At 45.6% G+C, this 18,908-nt stretch overlaps 1 pseudogene; it reads left to right on the top strand.

Moving 5' to 3' along the window:
* The first annotated feature begins 14,118 nt into the window (after nt 1–14,118).
* Nucleotides 14,119–18,347, top strand: LOC119252155 (saoe class I histocompatibility antigen, A alpha chain-like; annotated as a pseudogene).
* Nucleotides 18,348–18,908: the final 561 nt, after the last annotated feature.

The following is an 18,908-nucleotide window of genomic DNA, read 5'->3' as shown; positions in this document are numbered from 1 at the left end:
AATGGAAAGACATCCCCTGCTCATGGATTGGAAGAATAAGGATACTTTTCACATAAATGGGCCCTCAAATATTTGAAATCTCTGTGTTCATAATCAGGGTAAATCACAACAAAATACATGGTTGTCTTCAGTATGTGGATCGGTAGGAAGGTTCTAGTCCATATTAACAACAAAAAAGTCCTCACTGACTGCTTTGTGTAGGACTGAGTTTCTTACAGGGCAGGGAGAGGGGCACCCAGACCCCCCAAACCTGCCTGCTCTAAATAGGTTCTGCCATCCACCACATCAACACAAAACATCTAAGACTTTAATGGGAAGGAACTTTAATGCAATTAGGGAACAATACAGAAAAGACAAAGAATGTAGTTTCTAAATCAAGTACCCAGTTACCCGTCCCCTTGCGGGAAAAAAATCCACCCAAAGGGGATTGGCCCAGAGCAAGTCCCCAAAGCCTGCCCCAAGTCTAAAGCACCTTTCAGTTGGGACCCACAGAAAAGGATCAGAAACAACCGGACACGTTTGGGAGGAAAAGAGCAAAATGAAAACCAAGATAAAAGCTGCCATTGTCACCTCCCCACGGGTCTCACCCACATCTGTGTCATCCAGTCCCCGAGCAAAAGCCAAGCGCAGTTTCTTCACGTGTCTCTCTGCTCCAATGTGCCTCGTCCAGGTCTCCTTCTGGCTCCAACCTGCTTCCTTCCTCCTCTGTCCCTTCTCCAGCTTCTTTTTCTCCCTGCTCAGCTCCATACTCTTTTGGGTGGGGCAGGAAACCTAGAACTTCCCCCTTTCCTGGGGACCACCCTGTTACAAGTTCATTTCTTAACTCAAATGACCTATATTTGGGGTGCCCTCTGCCAGGCACTGGGGCACAGAGTGAGCAGTCCCAGGGTTCTTTGTGTCTATAACTCAGAGTCCTGCTGGAGAGGAGCCCAAGGAGCACAGAGCAAGCAGCTCCTGAACTGGGGGCTGTTGGGCCTCCTCCCTGAGGAGGTGTAGTGCCAGGAAGGCCCAGAGCTGGTATCTTTATGATCTGAGCAGAAGGGGTAAAGGAGAGTCCTGGAGCCCTCTGTGGCTTTTTCAGGCTTTTATTGAGCTTTTACATGTAGTACAGCAACCAGGTACACAGCCGGCAGGGGTGCCTGGGCTGGCCTCTGAATCTTCACTCTTTACTGGGCTCTCTCCTCTTGTCTCTCCCGCCTCTTGCTTCTCTTGGCAAATATAAATATATCAATACTGCAACCATGGCACACAGAAGTAAACAATATAACTAAATATAACAATGTAACAAAATGCAGATATACCCCCCCCTCCCCAATCAGGCATGCAATGCTAATAGGGGAGAGCAGAAAAGCCTGAAAATCATTTACCTATCTACAAGGGGTGAAAGGTGACCTGAGCCCCAGGGGGAGCAGGAGGTGACAGGGAGGTGAGTCACCCAGGGAGACAGTGGTGAGGGTCCTGGGTGTTGCATTTCTAGACTCCAGAAGAACTGCCCTCTGTCATGGAGGCTGCTAGAGATGACAGAGCTGAGAAAAGTGTCCTGATCCAGCCTGTGTTTATACTCAATGTCCACCCTACACAGGCCTTCCTTTGCTTCTGTCATGCAGATACTTCAATTTGCCATATAAGCAGTAGGTGGGGTGTGTCAGACCCAGAAAAGACTTGAACAGGCTTAACCTGTGCCCCCTGCTCCTTAAGGTCAGCTTTGCTGCAGGTTAGGCTCATAGACCCCTCCGACACAGCTGTGGTATTGAGTTAGAGGTATAACAGTGCCTTGATGTGCAGGTTATGAGTTAACTCATTAGGTGAGTTGGCTCAAGAGTTAATTTGTTAGAAATAAATGTTATAATTGATTCTTTTCTACTAAAGCATTGAGAGATCAGATTAAAGTAATTTATTAAAAAGTCATGGGAAATAACAGTTATGAGTATGGAAGCCCAGGATTCATGTCCCATATCTGTCTTATGATAAATATGGGAATGTTTCCACTCTCACCTTTTAAATGGGGCTAATAGAGTCTGGCTTGTCTGTCTCACACAGACAAGTTAAAAGGATTAAGCAAGGCCTCCTGGTTAAAGACACACTACTATCAAGTTCGATCCCCGCCAGGGGGAAAACCCACATGGTGAAGCAGACCTCTTCTGTTTCCCCTACTGCTCCCCTCAGCAGTGTATTTCAGTAGATCCTCCTATTCTGCTCCCCACTGTCTCTGGTGAATCCTCTTACCCCTTGAACCTCTGGCTATACTTCAGTTCTTATATGCATAAATAAATAAATCTTAAAAAGAAATAAAAAGATCAAGCATTTTTTTTACGATTTATTTATTTATGCATACAAGAACTGGGATACAGGCCAGAGTTGTGGGGGGTGAAATTTAACCCCTTGCACCACCAGAGAGGCCCCAAGACATTTGAGATAATTAAAAACAGAGACTTCATAGCTAGCAGTTCTGTCCTAAGGAATTTTTTTTTAAGATTTATTTTAATTTATTTATGCATACAAGAACTGGGATGTAGGGCCTCCCTGGTGGTGCAAGGGGTTAAGCACATCATTATGAAGCTATTCTCAGCCTCTGCAGCAAAAGTTTGATCCCTGGCCTGCCAGGGAGCAACGCACATGGCGCAGCATACCTCTCCTGTCTCGCCCACTGCTCCCCTCAGCAGTGTATTTCAGTCATTCTGCCTGTTCTGTTCCCCACTCTTTCTCTGGTGAATCCTCTCACCCCCACCCTCCCTGCACCTCTAGCCTGTAACCCAGTTCCTATATGCATAAATAAATAAATCTTAAAAAAAAAAAAAAGAACTGGCATGTAGACTAGAGTCACTGAATTGGTGGAGGGGGAGGAAAGGATTCACTAGAGACAGAAGAGACAGAGTGGGGAGCTCTTGCATACAAGAACTGGGGTGCAGGCCAGAGGTGTGGGGGGGGGAGTGTAATCACCAGAGGCAGAGTGAGGAGCAGAATAGGCAGATCCACTGAAATACACTGCTGAGAAGAGCAGCAGGTGAGACCGGAGCTGTCTGCTGCACCATGTGGGTCAGCTCTCTGGCCAGGATCAAACTCATGCTGCAGTGGCTGACAATAGTTTGACAGTGCTGAGACTCAACCCATTGTGCCACCAGGGAGGCCCTGTTCTAAGGAATTTTAAAGGGAGTCTTCCAGGTTGGAGAGAAATGACACAATATAATAAATCACAAAATAGAGACACACATAAAACTCTGTTAATGTTGATTTGTCTTAATTTATTTAAAATATAAGATTGTTTAAAGTTTATTATGCACTATATAGTTTTATTGGGCTTATAAATGTATTTTGATGTAATATGTATGATAATAATAGCATAAAGTTGGTTAAATGGAGTTATATTGCTGCAGGTTTCCTATATTTAACTGGATGTAGTTCCATAAAGTAGATTGTGAAAAATTGAAGATAAAGATTTAAATCTTTATCACAATACAAGTATTAAAAGAAATATATCTAAAAGTCACTTGAAGAATTAAATTATACATGTAAAATACGTGCTTGAGTCAAATTAGGGTAGAAAAAAGGAAATAGAATTAACAGGATGTGAGACAATTCAAAAATAAATATAAAAATGATAAACTCAAACTCGGGCATATCAAAAATCATACTAAATATAAATTAACTAAAATTCCAATCACCTGCACCTCTGCCCTGTAACCCAGTTCCTGTATGCATAAATAAATAAATCTTTAAAAAAACTGGGATGTTATCAGATTGGATGCTATCAAAGCAGACTTGTATTCTATGTATGGTAGAAAGACTTTAAAAGCAAATAAAAATAGGTTGAAAGCTAAAGGGTGAAAGGATATGCCAAGGAAATAGAAAGGATCATGAAACTGGAAAGCTTGTATTATTATGAAGCAAAGTAGACTTTAGGACAAGAAGTGTTGCTTGAGGCAAAAAGGGCTTTTTCATGAAAATAAAGGTCAATATAAAAAAAGACAAAAGAAACAACTGTGTAAGTGCCTAATTACAGAGCTCAGTAATAGATGAAGCATAAAGTGGCTAAATGAAAAATATATACAAATTAAGAATTACATTGACATAGCAAACCTCCTCTCACTGACGGAACAGGGAAACAAAATAAATATGGAAAAAGATGATTGAACTCAGCCTCCCTGATGGTTTTGTGCAAGGGGTTACGTCCCAGCGCTATGAAGCTATCCCCAGTCAGTGCAGCAGGAGTTCAAGCCCAGGCCAAGGAACGAACCACATGGTGCAGTAGATCTCCCCTGTCTCACCCACCTCCAGCACCGCTGCTTCCCTCAGCAGTGTATTTTAGTAGATTTGCCTGTTCTGCTCCCCACTCTGTCTCTCGTGATTCTTCTCACCACCCCGCACTTCTGACTTAACACCCCAGCTCTTGTATGCATAAATAAATAAAATAAATCTTTAAAAAATAAAAAAATTGACCCATAAGATGAACCACCTTGATGTAATGTCCATGTAGTGAGTACCACATCCATCATGAACAGAATAAGCCACTTTTTCAAGTGTAAGCAGAATATTCAAATAACAGACCATGAGCTAGTCCTAACACATGTCTCAGTAAATTTAAAGGGATTTAAATTATTGAGAATATTCTCTATCACAGTGACACTAAATCAGAAATCCAGAACATAAAGAAAGTTATGTGAAAATTCTCCCAATTTTAGGAAAGTAGTCAATGTACTTCTAACCCATGGATTATCATAACTTAAACACACAATTCAACAATAAAAAGGACAAATGCACAATTAATAAATGGGCAGAGATTTGAATAGAATTTACCAAAGAGGGGATCGAGAAGGTCAATAGCTGTTAAAAAAATGTTCATCACTGTTTCCAATAAGAGCAATGCAGTTTAAAACCACAATGAGATGCCATCCACACTCATGAAAATGGCATATTAAAAAGCCCTCCAACACCCAGCTCTGAGAGGATGTGGGGCAAAGGGAGCACTATGACACTGCAGGTGGCAATGTAAATGAGGGCAGCTAGCATAGAAAACAGTCTGAATTTATCTTTAAAGACTGTAGATGCAAATCTAGCAATCTCAACCTTGGGTATCTACCTAAAGATACAAAACCATCAATGTGAAAAATGAATGTTCTGCTCTGTTCACAGCAGCAGTAACAAAAGCTGGGACGCTGAAGTCACCTAGATGCCAGTGGAGGATTGATCAAGAACAAGTGTCCTGTCCACACTATGGAATACTATTTAGCCATAAGGAAAGATGAAATAAACCATTTTCAGCAAAATGGGAGTTTGAGAGAATTGTGTGTACGAAGACAAGTGAGAATGATATAAATAAATACTGGACATTTGCACAGCAGATGATTTGACAAATTAACACACTTATAAAAACTAGTGGACTTTAGCGAACACCTTGAGGGCTCTGAGGCTGAGAGGGAGGGGAGGGAGAGGAACAAGGGGATAGAAAGGATGGTGGTGAGAAAAAAATAATAAAGACAAAATCATAAGGACAATGGATGCTTTCTACATTTATGAAAATAGAGTCAGAATTTGTGGGATGTAGGAGAAGTAGAGATACAGGGAAATTTAGAACATTAATGTCCATAGAGACTATGATGGACAAGAGCATATAAATTTGCTAGCCAATGTGAAATGTACATTCTTAAAGACACAAATTACCAAAGTGAATTAGGAAGAAATAGGGACCCTAAATAATCCCATATAAACTAAAGAAATTAAATACATTTAAAAATATTTCCCAGGCCTCCCCCCTGGCACAAGGCCTTAAGCAGAGCACTGTGAAGCTATCAGTAGCCACTGCAGCATGAGATCCATCCCTGTGGTCAGGGAGCTACCCACATGGTGCAGCAGACCTCTCCTGTCTTACCTGCTCCCCTCAGCAGTATATTTCAGCAGACCTACCTGTTCTACTCCGTACTCTGCCTCTGGTGATTCCTCTTACCCCCGGCACCTCTGGCCTACACCCCAGGTCTTGTATGCATAAATAAATAAAAATAATTCTTTTTAAAAAAGAATATCCTTAGGCAAAGAACATTTCTAGAATTCATAGGTGAATTTGCCAAAATTATAGGGCATCAAGTAAACTGTATTTCAATGTGGCAGTAATATAAAAATTTGAAAATGGATATTCTAAATTCTACTTTTAATAACAACAAAATAAAATATTTGACATCTATTTAAGGAAAGTGTATATGATTTGTACACTAAAATCTGGGGCCTTTCTGGTTGTGCAAGAAGTTGAGTCTCAGCACTATGAAGCCCCTTTCAGAGAGCTAACCCACATGGGGCAGCAGACCTCTCCTGTCTTACCTGCTCCCTCCTGTCTCTCACCCCCAGCACCTCTGGTCTATATCCCAGCTCTTGAATGTATAAATAAATAAAATTAATCTTTAGAAAAAGAAAAAAAAAGTATTTTGACTTCAAGGTTTTTTGCATTCAAAGTCTTTTGCATAACATTGTGGAAATGACTTGTCAATGTCTTTAAAAAAACCTGCCAACATTTTGACTGGCATTTAGGGTTCAGGATTGAATTGCTTTTAATCTAATGATCATTTTTGAAAGAATTGATACCTTAGCAATATGTAGTATTCCAGTCCTGAATATGGCCTTTCTCATCATTTGCTTTTCCTTCACTTTCCATAGTGCTATGTAAATTTCAGTGTACAGAGCTTTTTTTTTAAAGATTTGTTTTATTTATGCATATAAGAGCTGGGGTGCAGACCAGAGGTGCAGGAGGGGGTGTATGAGAGGATTCACCAGAAACAGAATGGGGAGCAGAACAGGCAGATCTACTGAAATGCACTGCTGAGGGGAGCACTGAGGCAAGACGAGAGAGCTCTGCTGCATTGTGTTGGCTATGTCCCCATGGATGGGGATCGAACTCTTGCAGCACTGGCTTGCCATAGCTTGATAACACTGACACTTTAACCCCTGTGCCACCAGGGAGGCCCCATTTTTATGTTTTCGTTTTTTTAAATGTAAATTTTATTTTATTTATATTTTTAAATATTTATTTATTTTTATTTTTTATATTTTTTTATTATTTTTTTTATAGAGGCATGTTTTCTTTCTTTCTTTCTTTCTTTGTTTGTTTGTTTGTTTGTTTATACATGCACTGGGTACAGTCAGAAGCGCGGGAGGGTGAGAGAATTCACCAGAGCCAGAGCAGGTCGCAGAGCAGGCAGAAGGACCGAAGTACACTGCTGAGGGGAGCAGCGGGCGGCAGGAGAGGTCTGCGCACCATGTGGGACCCTCCTCCGGTGGCCGGGAAGCAGCTGGGGATCGAACCGGCGCCGCAGAGGCCGCGGGCAGCTTTGCAACCCAGCGCTCAACCGCTGCGCCACCGGGGAGGCCCGATTTATTTATTTTTATACAAGAGCTGGGGTACAGGTCAGAGGTGTGGGAGAGTGAGAGGATTCACCAGAAGCAGAGCAGGGAGCAGAACAGGAAGATGACAGAAATACACTGCTGAGGGGAGCAGTGGGCATGACAGGAGAGGTCTGCTGCGCCACGTGGCCAGCTGAGATCGAACCCGCACTGCTGAGGCTGTGGACAGCTTCACAGACTGGCACTTAACCCACTGCGCCACCGGGTAGGCCCCCACTTTTATGTTTTGAGAAACCTCAACATTCTTTTTCATGGGACCTGGAATAGTCTCCATTTTTCTTTTTTTCTTAAACAAACATTATTTTAGGATAGTTTGTAATTTGTGCAAAACTTATGAAACTTGTTCAGTTTCCATCATTCCCATATTTCTATCTCCTGTTGTTAGCCTCTTATCACTGTTTTATTTGTATGGCCAATGAAGGAATATTGATATGTTATTACTAAACTCCATGCTTGATTTGGATGTCATCAGTTTATTTTTCTGTTCCAGGCTCCCTCGTGATACCGCACGAAGTAAAGTCCTAATTATGTCCTCTAAGGCTGCTCTGGCTGAGTCAGTCTTTCAGACATTATTTGTTTTTAATGGTCTTCACTTTTAGGGGAGCAATGCTCAGGTGTCTTGTAGAAGGGCCCTCAATTTGAGTTTGGTTGTCTGGGCTGATGGGTTTGGGGAAGATCACAGGGATGAAATGCCACTCTCAACTACATAGGAAGGGGAAATAAAATGCACTTGTTCTTAACTGATAATGTCACCTTCCCCAGCTGGGGTTAAGGGCATGTCTCCCACTTTCTCCCTGTGAGGGTCTTTCTTTTCCATGTCCCTTTCCAGTCTTTAGAAGGAAGTCACAATGTGCTGCCCATAGTTAAGGAGTGTTGTGCTATAAACATTTATGCGTAGGATTTGAGTAAACAAAAGTTCTCAAGTGGGTTGTGTAAATACCCAGGAGAATGATCTGCAGGTTTTAGGGAAGTTGGTGTTTAGTCTTATAAGAAACTGCCAAATCTCTTCCATAGTGTCCGGGCTATTTTGTACTCCTGCCAGCAGTGCCTGGGGGTCTGCAGTGCAAGCAGGCACAGGGCAGGTTCACTATAGCTTCAGGCAGACAGATAAAGAGAGTCCCAGAGACCTCAGTGGATTTTACAGGCTATAATGCACTTCCAAGGAACTAGGCAGGGAGGATGGCATGCAAGGAAGCAGGCAAGGGCCAGAGTAGGGGTAGAGGGGTACTGGGAGGCTAGGAGGCAGGCAGGCAACCAAACCTCCCAGTCCCCCATGATTCTTTTTTGCTCTTTCTCTGGCCTCCTTCTGGCATCTCAGTCTCCTGCAGTCTTGTGGCCTTGCCTCTTCTGCAGTCACATTGCTGCTGAGTGGGCCTCCTCCTGTCCTCTTGTAGCCCAGCCTCTAGACTCAGGCGTGCACACTTACTCATGTGCACGCCCGTGTTCTTTGGACCCAGGTGTCCACAATCAGGCACGAGTGCCCCTCACCCATGCTCCCAAGTGCCCCTTGTATAGGCCGCAGGTGGTAGCCACAGAGATTAGGGGCATAAAAAATCCTGTTTATCTCATTCACCCAACAGGGTCTCTGTTGTTCCTTATCCTGGTCCATACCTGGTGCACAGTGTCCCCCCCCACCTTATCTGAGCCTTCACTTTCCAAGGCTTAAGTTTCCCACATCCTACACAAAAACTTTTATTTATGATAAGATATTTAGAGAGGGATCACACTCACAGAACTTTTAAACAGTATATTACTAAAATAGTCTTTCCCCCCCCAAATAAACATACATAATTTTAAAAGTCCAAAACTTGTACAAAGCTTGTTGTGAAGACAGCGGTCCCCAATCTTCCATGAAACCATTTCTTAAATCTCAGAGACAAGCTGTTTTACTTCTTTTATCTGATTTTCTATGTTACTTTTCTGACTCCAAATTGCATCTACCAGGACTCTATTGAGTTTTATGTCTCATCTTTAGTGAATTGACTCCTCTTTCACACACCCTTGTTCACTCAACCTTGTTCTCCTAACATAGTAACATTATGTTGATAACCTCAGTGCAGTGTTTGCATTATTTTTTTTTAACATCTTGTAATTTAATTTCTACTACAAAAATGTCCCATCATTTGAACAAAACTGATAATTCCCATGGGTGAGGTGCACAGGACAGTGAAGAGACACAGGATCATAGGGGTGAAAGAATTCATTAGAGACAGTGCGGAAAACTGAAAAGGTGAATTTATTGAATTACTGCGGGGGAGAGGGGTGAGAGTAGAAATTTTTTCTCAGGCCACTGAAAAAAAAAATTGACTCTTTTTTATGCTGAGTTTGTAGGCTCTCTCTAAGATTTAAGACACAGGCCTGAGCTAGTTGCTGTCTGCTAGAGTGTCATGCCCTAATTAGCTCTTATTTGCTTTAGGGGCCGCTTGGGCTTTCTGGCCCTGTCTCTACAGCAATCAGGTGGTTCCATGTTGGCCAAGGGTTTGCACAGCCTGGTTCCCATGGTAACTCTTCAGCTCCCCAGTCTGTTTAAAAGTTCTTATCCCTGTCTACCAGGTGCCAGAAACAGAGATTTTAACCCTATAAACTCCAACAATAATAGCTCTCTGGAGCCAGAGGAGGAAAGCATTTTCAGACCAGGAGAGAGTAAAAAACATTGTGGGCTGTTGTTAACAATGAGAAACAGCAAAGTGTTGACTAACATGTGTCCACTAGTTTGGTGATGACCAGTCATTGTCACCCTCCTGTAGGACAGGAAGGGACGGAGCAGGTTATCTATGACCCGAGCACATGGGGTAAAAGAGAGAGTCCTGGAGCCCTTGGTAGCTTTTTGAGGTTTTTATTGAGTTTACCATGTACATGGCAGCCAGGGGTGCCAGGCAGGCCTCCCAGCCCCTGGTGAATCGTCACTCTTCCTGGGCTCTCTGGAGTTCTCTAGTGGTCTCGTTCTCTTCTGCTAGTTCTTTCTCTTCTGCTCCTTCCGTTCTTGCTTGTTCTCTTCTGGTCTGCTCTGTTTGGCGCTGCTGCCCTTATAAACCCCATCTCAGCCCAGGTGAATCCCACCTAATTGCCCACACCCTAATCTAGGTGCCCGCCATCAGGCATGCATTCAGGACCTCAAGGATCCATTATCAATCCTAATGGCGGAAAGGTAGAAAAGCCTGACAATCATTTAGCCTACACTTCCCCAGGCAAGGCCAGCACCTGAGCCCAGAGGAGAGGGGCTGCACAGGAGGGAGCAGGAGGGAGCAGGAGGGAGGGAGCATGGATGTGGACAGAGACCACCCTGTCCAGTATGAAGAGCTGTGGGGCCCTGGACAGGGAGGTCAGGAAAGCAGGGAGCATCTCCTCAAACCTGAGAGAAAGAATTTGCCTGAGAGAAACAAAGTAAGCTCAGTACATATAAATCAATTCTGCTACTATCTAAAGTACTATGTTCAAGAAAAACAATTTGTATGAGGTTAAATAGACTCATTTTTTAGGCAACACCATCTTTATTTGAAGGAATGAATGACAAAACTATGATTATATAGACTTAGTTACCTTGTAGGCACTTTCTAGAAATTGAATGTATGTCTGTCCCCCATTTACAGGAGCCTCCCTGGTGGCACAAGGGGTTAAGCATCAGCACTATGAAGCTGTCTGCAACTAGTGCAGCCAGAGTTTGATCCCCAGCCAGGAAGGTGACTCACATGGGGCAGCAGACTTCTCCTGTCTTTCCTGCTGCTCCGCTAAGCAGTGTACTTCGGTCAATCTGCCTGTTCTGCTCCCTACTCTGTCTCCTGTGAATCTTCTCACCCCCACCCCCGCACCTCTGGCCTGTACGCCAGTACTGGTATGCATAAATAAATAAATCTTTAAAAGAAAAGAAAATCTACTGACAGTTGACAATTGATAGTAATTAATTGCCTTGATGAAATGCAACCCCAAGGGAAAACCCAGTATTAGAAAATTGTGTCCCATCACTATAAGCTTGACCACTTCCTGTACCAACTCATTTTTCCTTTGGGATCTTTGTTTTATATATATATATATAATATATATATTTTATATATTTCTTTCTTTTTTCTTTTTTTATATTCCCCATACAATTGCACCCCCTTTATTTTGACTGCAATCCCTCTTCCCCCCTCAGCCCCAGTAGTGTGTCTCTGGTTTATAGTTGCTTGTTGATTTTGGTTTTTTCTTTATTATAGTTATTCTTTTTCCTGTTCCCTTATTTAGGTTTTCTAAATTCCTGTTATGAGTGAGACCATCTGGTATTTTTCTTTTTCTTTCTGGCTTATTTCGCTGAGCACGATCCCTTCCAGCTCCATCCATGTTGCTGCAAATGGCACAAGTTTATCTTTTTTGATTGCTGAGTAATATTCCATTGTGTATATGTACCACATTTTCTTGATCCAGTCATTCATTTTTGGGCATTTGGGTTGTTTCCAAAGCTTAGCTATTGTAAATAGTGCTGCTATAAACATAGGGGTGCAGGTGCCCTTTGGAATTAATGTTTCTGCATCATTTGGGTAAATAACTTAGGAGTGGAATTGCTGGATCATATGGAAGCTCTATCTTTAGTAGGTTGAGAAATCTCCACACAGCTCTCCATAGTGGTTGGACCAGTTTGCACTCCCACCTGCAGTGCAGGAGCAGTCCTTTCTCTCCACATCCTTGCCTACTAGCATCCTCATTGCTAGTTTTTTTTTTTTTAATATGTGCCATTCTCACTGGTGTAAGGTGGTATCTCATTGTCGTTTTGATTTGCATTTCCCTTATTACAAGTGATGTTGAACATTTTTTCATATGCCTGTTGGCCATTTGTATTTCCTCTTTGGAGAATTAACTGTCTTTTTAGCTCTTCTGCCCATTTTTTTTTTTTTCAAAGTTTTGCTAACTTTTTTTTTTTTTTTTTTTAATACAAGCACTGGGCACAGTCAGAAGCACTGAAGGGTGACAGAATTCACCAGAGCCAGAGCAGGGAGCAGAACAGGCAGAGAGACCAAAGTACACTGCTGAGGGGAGCAGTAGGTGTGGCAGGAGAGGTCTGCGCGCCATGTGGGACCGTCGCAGGCAACCGGAGGATCGAACCGGTGCTGCAGAGGCTGCGGGCAGCTTCCCAGCCCAGCGCCCAACCACTGCGCCACCAGGGGAGGCCCATTCTGCCCATTTTTTGACTTTGTTTTGTTGAGTCTCATCAGCTCTTTGTAGGTTGTTGTGATCAGTCCTTTATCATCAGTGTTGTGTGCAAAAATTTTCTCCCAGTTGGTGGGGTTTCTCTTTGTTTTGGTTATTGTCTCTTTTGCTGTACAGAAGCTCTTTAATTTGATATAGTTCCAGCTGTTTATCTTTGCCTTCACTATCACTGCTTTGGGTGATGTGTCTGTAAAGATGTCTTTGAGGTGCATGTCATGTAGTGTTTCACCTATATATTTTGCCTATATATTTTACGGTTTCAGGTCTTATGTCTAGTTCTTTAATCAATTTTGAGTTGGTTTTTGTGCATGATGTGAGATAGTACTCAAGCTTCATTCTTTTGCATGTAGCAACCCAGTTTTCCCAGCACCATTTATTGAACAAACTTTGTTTGCTCCAGTGCATATTCTTTGCTCCTTTGTCAAAGATTAGTTGACCATAAATCTGTGGGTTTATTTCTGGGTTTTCTATTCGGTTCTCTTGGTCCCTATGTCTGTTCTGGTTCCAATACCATGCAGTTTTGATTATTATGGCTTTGTGGTATAGATTGAAATCTGCATCCTTTAGGATCTTTGGAATATAAAATATATTTGATTTTTAAAATTTGATTCTAGAATAATAAACACAATGATCATACAGCCTAGTGAAACAATGCATTATTTTTAAAAATCATATATTAGTAAGAGCCATTAATATGTAAGAGAGGTCTACAGAAATAATGTAATAGAATAGAAAATATTCAGTGATAGTGTATCAGGTTTGTCTTTGCAAATAACATGTGAAAAACTACCACTTGTACAGTTTCAGTTTGTTATCAAAGTTGTAACAAAGTTGAATACTCACAATTATCCTAAAAGATTATAACATTTATTCCTACATATTTCTTTCAAGCTGTATATTTTTGCATTGACTGACCAAAACAACAGACTAAATGCAAAAGAAAAAATGACAATCCAACTTCTAATGAGACAGAGAAGACACTTGCAAAACTGTAACTGTAAAAGATCCACTTCTCACTACCATGATGATTTTCAGAAAGTTATTTGTCTTTAAAGAGTTAACATGCATTGGATTATTAATAATCTTCTAAATGAAATAAAAACATGTTTAAATTATTTTATTCCTTGTGTGGTGAAGATTGATAGTTTTATCTGCATAAAATTATACTTGGGGGTCCTTAGGAATTTGTAAGACTGAAAAAAAATGTTTGAGAATGGGTGAGGCAGTCCCAGGGCCAGGACAAAGGTCTGGGTGCAGAGGGGAGGGTGCAGGGCAAAGTCCCAGGTCCCGGGTGTGACTCTCAGGTGTTGGACCCCAGGGCGGTGTCTCAGGCATGAAGGTTACTGTTGAGGATTCCCCAGCTCCCTGCAGTTCCACTCCTCCCTCTCACCTGAGTGGGGCCCTCAAGCCTGGACTCAAGACTCACCTCCAGTTCTCACTCCCCATTGCCTGGAGGGTTTTCAGAGCAGCCAGTCAGCATCTCAGTGACTCCCGTTACACAGTCTGCACCCACATGCCTGGACTCCGGGCCTCCCCGGAGGCGGGGTGAGGGTCATGGGGCCGCCGCCCCTCCTGCTGCTGCTCTTGGGGGCACTGGCCCTGACTGCCACCTGGGCAGGTGAGTGCGGGTCAGGAGGGAAACCGCCACAGAGGAGTGGGGAGGCAGGGGGCCCCTGGTGGCTGCAGCGGCGGCGCTGGACCCGGTAAAGGCATGTTTTTGCCTTTGCCAGCCCCGGTGTCCCCCCTCAAACCCGACCTGTCCTGGCCGTTTTTTTGTCCCTCCCAGGCCCCTCCTCCTCTTGCCCCCGGAGTCTCGGCCCTTCTCATCCCGCCGCCCCTAAACAATCTCAGGAGCCCCCTCGCGCCCTCCCTCCCGCCTCGTCTCCCCAGCCCGGGTCTCCCTCCCGCCCCCAGGCTCCCACTCCCTGAGGTGTTTCCACACCGCGATGTCCGACAATGGCAAAGGCAACGGGGAGCCCCACTACATCGCCCTGGGCTCCGTGGACGACACGCAGTTCCTGCGGTTAGACAGCGACTCCCCGGGCCAAGGATGGAGCCGCGGGCACCCTGGGTGGAGCAGGAGGGGCCGGAGTGCTGGGAGGGGAGACGCGGACAGCGGAGGCCAACGCGCAGACGTTCGGAGAGAACCTGCGCGCCCTGCGCGGCTCCTACAACCAGAGCGAGGCCGGTGAGCGAACCTGGGCTCCGGGCGTGACCCCCATCCCCACTGACGGCTGGTAACCCCAAACTCCACGTCCGAGCAACACCCGAAGCTGGTGGGCACCCCTGTACCTCGATGGGGAAGAATCGGCGGGACTTTGTTCAGGGGTTTTAGTTTCATTAGCGGGGTTCGGGGGCGGGCGGGGTGACGCGTGGCGATGCGGGGTGACGGGGCGGGGACAGGCTCTCACACCTTCCAGAGGATGTCTGGCTGCGAACTGGGGCCAGACAGGGGCCTCCTCCGCGGGTACGATCAATTCGCCTCCGATGGCGCCCATTACATCGCCCTGAAACGGGACCTGCGCTCCTGGACCGAGGTGGACACGGCCGCTCAGATCACCCGGCGCGAGTGGGAGGCGGCCGCGGAGGCGGATCACCTGAGGAGCTACCTGGAGGGGGCGTGCGTGGAGTGGCTGCTCAGACACCTGGAGAACGGGAAGGAGACTCTGCAGGGCTCAAGTAAGGTGCTGCAAATCCTCCAAGGGCTTCAGCTCTTCCTCAGGGTGACACCCCAGGGGAAATGGAGTAATGGTCAGAACACAGACCTCTTTCTGGTCAGAGAGGGAGGAGACCTCCTGGGTTTCCTCTTCTGTGCTAGAGACTCGCCCCAGAGCCCTACTTTTCTGAAGGACAGTTAAGGAATCCAGCCTCTCCTGAGCTGGAGGGGATGGACCATCCCTGAACTCACCTTCATCTGATCCCGTTGACCCTGCAACCATCTTGGGAACACTCAGTTTCTCACTGTGTCTTGTTTTTGGAAAAATTAACATTTTCAGATCTGACTCCAGCTTTTCTGAGTCCCCAGGTCAGGAGCATAAGACCATGTTGTCCACCTTGGAGACCTGCATCTTCCTATCCTGAGCTCTTACCCTGATTTACCCATTCTAAGAAACAAATTATCCCAGACTCCCCTGGTCAGGCCGGTTTATAGGTTTTGTGCTTCCTCTTCCAAACCCATTGCCCTGTCTATTCTGAGGATGGTCACATGAAGGAAAGTCCCGAAGTGTGAATGTTCTGGCCCTTCTCCTCAGATGCCCCAAAGACATAGGTGACCCACCACCCCACCTCTGACCATGAGGTCACCCTGAGGTGCTGGGCCCTGGGTTTCTACCCTACAGACATCACCCTGACCTGGCAGTGAGACGGGGGGAACTTGATCCAGGACACTGAGTTGATGGAGACCAGGCCTAATGGAGATGGAACCTTCCAGAAGTGGGCTGCTGTGGTGGTGCTTTCTGGAGAGCAACAGAGATCCACGTGCCATGTACACCATGAGGGGCAGCTGGAGCCCTGAGTCCTGACTTAGGGTAAGGAGGGAACATGGACAGAGAGGAATCAAGAGCCCTTCTGGAGAACCTCAACTGGCTCAGGACGGAGGCCTGAGTGATAGGTTCTCACCTTCACTTTCCATTCCAGTGCCCCCTATTCCGCTCACTGTCCCTACTGACCCCAACATGAGCCTCATTGCTGGCCTGGTCCTCCTTGGAGCTGTGCTCACTGGAGCAGCAGTGGCTGCAGTTGTGATGTGGAGGAAGAAGCACTCAGGTAGGGAAGGGAGTGGGGGGTTTTGTCCACTGGGGTCTTTCATGTCCCAGAGAGAACTTGTCCTACCTGGTAATGGGAAGTACCATCCACACAGTGTGTGACCAGTATGGAGTAAATTGCTACTCCTCGCTCTTTGTAAACCATTTATGAAAATGAATCACCACTTGTTCACGTTGATAATTCTGGTGATGGGGTCCTGACTCCCAGCAAATGTCAGAGGGGAAGGTCCCTGCTGAGGACAGACTCCAGGAGGTGCTCCAGCCTCCTCTCATCTCCTTTCCTCATATTTCCTGGCCCTGCCCAGGGTCTTCAGTCACATTTCTGGAACATTCCTTGTGGCCCAGATTAGGGGTTCATTTAAGACTTCATGGCCTGACTCCTTTGTGGTCTCACAGGATGTTTCTTCCTGCAGGTAGACAAAGAGGAAGCTACACTCAGGCTGCAGGTAAGTGTGGATCAAGGGTTTATCCCTGAGCCTGTGGGGACAGTGTAGATGGAGCCCATGGGGGAGTCACCCCCATCAGTCCCTCCTGTGGTCTCATCTCTCATGGCTCTGACCAGGTTCTGTTTTGTTCTCCTCCAGGCAATGATAGTTCTCTGGATTCTGATGATTCTCTGCTAGCCCCTAAAGGTGAGACCCTGGGACCTGCAGTGGGAGGGGCTGGGTTAGAGAGGATGGGACCAGGTGATGGGGAAGCTGTGAGGGGACATTCTGAGGATGCGGTGGACTATCGAGAATGTCGACACTTCCCTAACATTGTTTATGATCATTTTCCTTCACAGTGTGAGACAGCTGTGGGGACCAAGTGATGCAGGATTTCTTCTCATCTTCACTTCATGCCTTCAACATCCATTGGTTTTCTTGTTGCAAATGGCCTATGAATGATTCTGTCTTTTAATTGATAATGTAAAGAGGTGGGGAGACTGGGCTGCTCATGTCCACCAGGACCCTGCCCGCACTGACCTGTTTTCTGTCTCTGATGACTTTATTGCTCCAGCAGGGGTGGGGCTGACTCCCCACCTGCCTGTACTTTGTGTTTTCCTGAGGAATAATGTCCATTTCCCAATTGAAAATACTATTACAGCTTTTAAGTTATTTTTCTTACCTTGTCATGTGGGATTGATGGGTTCAGTAGTGGTGTTACTAAAATTTATTACATAAATCAGAGGCATGAGGACCAGCCCGAACTGCAGGTTTGCTGTGCTGAGCCTGTGTAGGTGGGGCTGGGAGAGGCTGTGAGGAGCAGAGGGGGACGGGGCCTGTGTCCAGTTGGTGCTCAGTCGTGGGATTTGACGTGGTCACTTCTTAGGGTCATTTCTCTGCTCCTTTGTCCTTGTCCTTCAATAGCACCTGTCCCAGCAGGGCCTGTGATTACAGGGACTCAGACCCCATCTGGGCCTGTCCTATCTCCAGGATGTGGGTGGAGGCTTGGCGCCCAGGTTGCCCCAGGTACAGTTAAGGCCTCGGTCCTCATACTCTGTTGTGTATATATTTTACTTTTTTTGTTTAATTACTTTATGCCTGTTCTTTTTCATGTTTTGAGATCAGGCCTCATGTCCTCTGTGTGTCCCTGTCTCTAATAGCAACAGGAGGCATCCATCATTGTCCCCACAAGACACAGGTGGCCCCTAAACACAGGAGTATCTGGTGGTAGAGATGATTTTGCAGACTCGTTTAGCCTGGGGTCTCCTGTTAGGGCTGTTTTCTGCGTGGGGCTGGGGGTGTGGGCAGGAGAGAGCAGCACTTGGGAGAGAAGCAGAGGGGGCACTGATGTCACTATGAGTGGAGGAGTGTGTGGTTGTGGCCTGAGCCTGGAAACCTGCTATTATGACATGGAGACTGGGCTCTTCCATGAGGCCTGTGTCCATAGTCACTCACTAGGGAGGAAGTTTGAGGACCTCTAACATGACAGTGGACCTCTTCCTGCCGCTGGGAGCCCAGCGAGCCTGGGGAGGGCCTGGCTGAGCAGGAGAAAGGGCAGCTCTGGGCTCCTGTGCTCAGCCCTGTGGCCACACGGGGGCGCTGCCGCGCTGTTCCAGATTCTGGTGGAGCCGCCAGGACGGGGCTGGGGCTGAGGTGGGCAGAGTTGGGGGTCCTGGAGGGCGACGTCCTGGGGGTAACATGCTCTGTGAGGAGTCACAGAAGCTGGGCTCAGAGGAGAGTAGGCTCCGGAGCCTGTCCTAGATGTGAGGTTTCCAGCTTTTCCCCGGGGCCCCTCTCTCCAGTCCCTTCATGGCAAAATCCGGGAAAAGTAGATAGTAGATCACTTTTTCTTTCTACAACCTATAACTTTGTTAACGGTATTTTAAAGGATACTGGTAAATTTACAGAAAAGTTGCGAAGGTGGTAGATTTGCTATATAACCCACATCACTTGCAAACTGTTAACATCTCACACGACTACTAAGTCGTTTGTGAAGCTAAGGAAACGATGTTGATGCAGTTTCAATAAACTCCACACTTGATTTGGGTTTCTTTAATGTTTCCTGTTGTCCTTTTTATGCTCTGACATCCCATCCTAGACACCGCATGAAGTCCTAGACCCATCTGGTGTCCTTAACATGCCTCTGGCTCAC

The sequence above is a fragment of the Talpa occidentalis genome, unplaced genomic scaffold (assembly GCF_014898055.3).
Source record: "Talpa occidentalis isolate TD23 unplaced genomic scaffold, MPIMG_talOcc4v2.1 talOcc4.2, whole genome shotgun sequence".
Classification (NCBI taxonomy): Eukaryota; Metazoa; Chordata; class Mammalia; order Eulipotyphla; family Talpidae; genus Talpa; species Talpa occidentalis.
This window is presented reverse-complemented; position numbering and strand designations above follow the sequence as displayed.